The following is a 4356-nucleotide window of genomic DNA, read 5'->3' on the forward strand; positions in this document are numbered from 1 at the left end:
CCCTCCATTTTCGTCAATATATCGTCACGATATTTCATTTATGACAATTTTATGACAAAAAATACATCGTCAAAAACGGAGCGTCAGGAATCAACTACAACGACGATTTGTTTGAAAACGTCATAGTCGTCTATGACAATATTGGATCGTCGTAACCTCTATGACGATCCAATATTGTCACTGGCAATTTGGCCACGCCACATCAGATCCTATGTGTCAATCCAACGTGGCAAAATTGTGACGAAATGAAATCGTCGTTAATCAAAATTAGCCCAGTCCATTTTGGTGCTCTAAATGGGCCAAGCCCAACAACTAAGCATGTTAAGTGTTCTATCAATTCTGTTTGGCAAATGGACCAAGCCCAATATTCTGGCCTTCTCCATTGTGGGCCTAACCTTTTATATTCAATATTTTTTTGATTTCGGCCTTATATTTCAATCTGGTCCTACCACTCAGCTGGGCCCACTATTCAATGGTCAACTCATTCGACAGGTACCAGTTGAGAGAGGAGTCCAAAATTGCAAAACGTTTACAGAATTGGAGTGAGATTTCTATTTCACAAATTATCAGATCAGACATAATGATATTTCAAACAGATAGAGGACACAGGGAAATGTTTAAATATTAGCTCCATTACAACCATTACAGTATAATCACAACCCATATATGCTGACTATCATAATAAGTATCTTGTGTTTGCTGAGTTGGGCTTCACAACTTCAAGATTTTTAAAACTTCTTCAGCCTGGAGCTCCTGTCAAAAGAAGAACAGCCACAGTTTTAGCTTGAATGGAAGTAATGGCTAGAACACAACAAATAAACCCGACAGTTCAATATATAAACCTAGCTAAAATAGATAAACTACAAGCCTATAGCAGCTCAAAGTAGCAATAGCTCAACAACAAGCATTATTCAAAGACATATCACATCAATTATCAGTACTGGAACTATTGTGACAGATGGGGTATTTGTGAGATGTGAAATTAGTTACTACAACATCACTCACCACTAATTTGTAAATAAAAGCTGACCTAAACCATGTTTATACCGTTGGCCTTGGCGAAGCACACCATGATGAAGTGTGAACAGTGATGGTCCATGACATCTTGTTAAAGATGCTCCTCTCCATGACAAGAATCTTCCACCAGGAGTACAAGGTTGTTTGTTGTGTGAATGAAATCACTGACCTGCAAAGCACACACAGCCACATGAGGTTCAGAGTTCAGAGTTCAAAGTAAAATACTTTTTAGGAAAATACAATCTTCACTAAAAGTACAGGAACTACCACTATGGTGAAAATAACAGCATTAATCAAATAACGAGTAGCAAAAACATACAAGTCATTTTAAAAACTAGTAAGATGTATAGCAGATATTGTATTAAAAACCATATCAAAAGTACAAGCCATCTTAATAACCTGTGTTTCTACTGTCAAAGCTGTTAGTCATGAAGTCAACCTACTAGCTGATTACAATTTGGCATCAGGGAGAATAAGAGGTGAGCCAATTTACTAGAAAGGAATTAAATACAAATTACATGGCAAAGTATGTACCAAAGGCATGGCATATATTTATTTTACCAATGAAGTAACAAATGCATTGGGGAAAAGGTATGCATTCATGTGGTCAGTAAGACTTCATGTTTCATTGCGTTAAATTCATCGAGGATAGGAGTTTCTTAGCTCTGTCCTTGTGGAAGGAAGTCAAGAAGCAGGCCAGTTCAGACAGACAGCGCTCATTCCAGGAACTTGCCCATCCTTGCCTATCCAAGATTATCTGCTTCTACTTCAGCACCTTTTTCTCCTTTTGCTTCCCCTTGCTTTACTTCTGCAACCCGCCACACAAATTAGAAGCAGAAAAACAGAGCAGGCAGTACAGAACTCAACAAGAAAAGAATCTCAACCAGGTTTACACGCAAAGTTTATATGTACAAAATAGGTGGGACGGGGTGGAGGGGTGTACAGGACTGTAGCAAAAGGTAAAACCTGGTTTGCAAACATTTCCGCTGCACCTATTATCTATGCCTCGTGGAGATAGCCAAATTCATGTTCTCAACCTTCATGAAGCTATACAATTAAAGAGAGGAGAGCATCCAGACTGAATGTGTGTGAAGCTTAACAACATAGTCTGAATAAGTTTGAAGAATTTTATGTCTGGTCAATGTTCGCTCCCATTATCTGGTCATGTGAATCATCAACTAGCTACAGGGGACTTTTTCCAAATTTTGTCTCATATACTCTTATGAACGTAACATAATGGTGAATCCATGAATGACACATGTGAATTGATGACTCAATAGGAATGGCAAAAACAGGGCATGCATAACTATCAGTTCATCCACAAACAGAACTAAAGATGCAACAGTTGCAAATATAGTAACTGGTCAGTGATCATTCGCAGTGTTTGATGATCACTCAAGAAATAATATACACGGCAGGCTAGAGACAATCCTATAGTTTGGAAAGAAATGATTTACATCTCAATTGTTGGGCTTGGCATCATCTGGTTCAAATTGTCACTTCCCAATCACGACTAGCTTCAACTTTCCACAAGCTTTCTTAATAGTTTGTCCCTGTTACAATAAAGAGGTTAGCAGCGATACCACAAATTATATTTCCACGCTACTAAAGTATTGTTCAAATTTGGTATCATCTTTAAGGGCCAAAACACACACAGCACTCCAGATCTAGCTTAATCAGTCAATAAGCTACAGAGGATAAAGACTCTAGTTGACTAATAGGTACAAATCGCCCAAAAAATCCGAACTGAATCTATTGCAGAAAAGTTATCAACAATCCTCATAAGCATGCTACATTAATCATTTAATCTGAGCGTTTAGACACCAGAATACATGAAATTCCACAATAGCAGGGGAATCGCCCATAAATTTGGTGAAACAAATAAGTAATGGATTGCGCTGAAACTGATACTCACCAGTCGCAGGCCATCCATCCACCGATCTGCAAAACCAGCATGACCACCCGGGATCGAATACCATAGCCAAACTGGTGGCTCCAGCTACAGGCCGCGCCTATCAGCAACTTAGTCGTGGCTTTGTAGCCGTCCGTCGTAAGCATCGGCGAGGCTAGTAGTGGGGCAACGTGGGGCGGTTGCCCCCCCTCACGGGCCGATTGCATTTGAGTATGGGCTGCCTGATGGGCCAAAAAATCTGGGCAGTGGCTACGGGCATCGGGGAACGACCATCGACCATCAGCACGGGGGAACGAGGACGGGGTCGGGACGAGCGCAACAGAGTCCAGACCTAACCGCCCGCACCGCACCAGACCTCCTCCTGCCGCCGGCGTGCCGCCGCTCTTGCCGCCGGCGAGCCGCCGCTCCTGCCGCTCCTGCTGCCGGCGAGCCGCCACTTGGTGATGGACTCGTGATGCATCGGTCAAGGAGCTTGGGAATTCTTGTTTCTCTCTACTTGTTGATGAGTCTCGTGATGCATCGGTCAAGGAGCAAATGGCTGTGATGATTAGGTTAGTTGTTTGCTATTACAAATTCATAATTCAGTTATTATGCTCTCAGAACTCACATAACTATTCTAATGTTGCAACATATTGTTTTGCAGGTTTGTGAACAATAAAGGAGCGGTTTTGGAAAGATGATTTCAGTGATTTCAGTGATGGATAGTATTTCTCATGATGGGACAGATGCCGAGGAGAGAGGTTTGGCTTCAGGTTATATGATAAACATGGAAACCTTTGAGTTTGTTATTATCTTGCATTTGATGCTTCGAGTGCTTGGTATAAAAAATGATCTGTCACATGCTTTGCAACAAAAGGATCAGAACATTGTGTGCGCCATGAATATGATTGTCTCGGTGAAGTGTCTATTGCAGAAAATGAGAGATGATGGATGGGAGCCTCTATTGCTTGCTGCTACTAATTTCTGTAGGGGAAGAAATATTGCAGTGCCGAATATGGATGACAATGTGTATGCTAGAGGCTATCCAAGGAGCTCACGTAAGATGGTTACTTGCTTACATCATTACAAGGTACAAATATTCAATGAGGTGCTTGATAGAAACATAGCTGAGATGAACAACAGGTTTGGTGAAACTTCTACACGCCTATTAAGGTGCATTGCATGCCTTGATCCTAAAGACTCATTTAGCAGATTTGATAATGAAAAGCTAGTTGAGCTTGCAACTATGTATTTGGTTGATTTCTCTTCTCATGATTGCTATGTCTTAAGTGACCAACTCAACATATACATTGATGTCATGAAGAGAAGTTCTGAGTTTCTAGCTTGTGATACTCTAAGTGGTCTTGCTATTAAGTTGGTTCAAACTGGACATCATTTGACCTTTCCATTGGTATATCATCTGATTACTCTTGCATTGACATTCCCTG

General features: G+C 40.9%; 1 long non-coding RNA gene across 3 annotated transcripts; it reads right to left on the reverse strand.

Moving 5' to 3' along the window:
* Nucleotides 1-528: 528 nt before the first annotated feature.
* LOC127295030 (uncharacterized) lies at nucleotides 529-3084 on the reverse strand. Of its 3 annotated transcripts, none has more exons than XR_007847400.2 (4): nucleotides 2933-3084; nucleotides 2475-2570; nucleotides 1048-1825; nucleotides 529-753 (listed from the first exon to the last, which is right to left on the reverse strand). It is a non-coding gene; the product is annotated as an uncharacterized lncRNA (long non-coding RNA). The 3 variants fall into 3 exon arrangements; XR_007847401.2 differs by having other exon boundaries at nucleotides 1031-1825; XR_007847399.2 differs by having other exon boundaries at nucleotides 1006-1825.
* Between the last annotated feature and the right edge of the window lie 1272 nt (nucleotides 3085-4356).

Source organism: Lolium perenne, chromosome 4 (assembly GCF_019359855.2).
Source record: "Lolium perenne isolate Kyuss_39 chromosome 4, Kyuss_2.0, whole genome shotgun sequence".
Taxonomy (NCBI): Eukaryota; Viridiplantae; Streptophyta; class Magnoliopsida; order Poales; family Poaceae; genus Lolium; species Lolium perenne.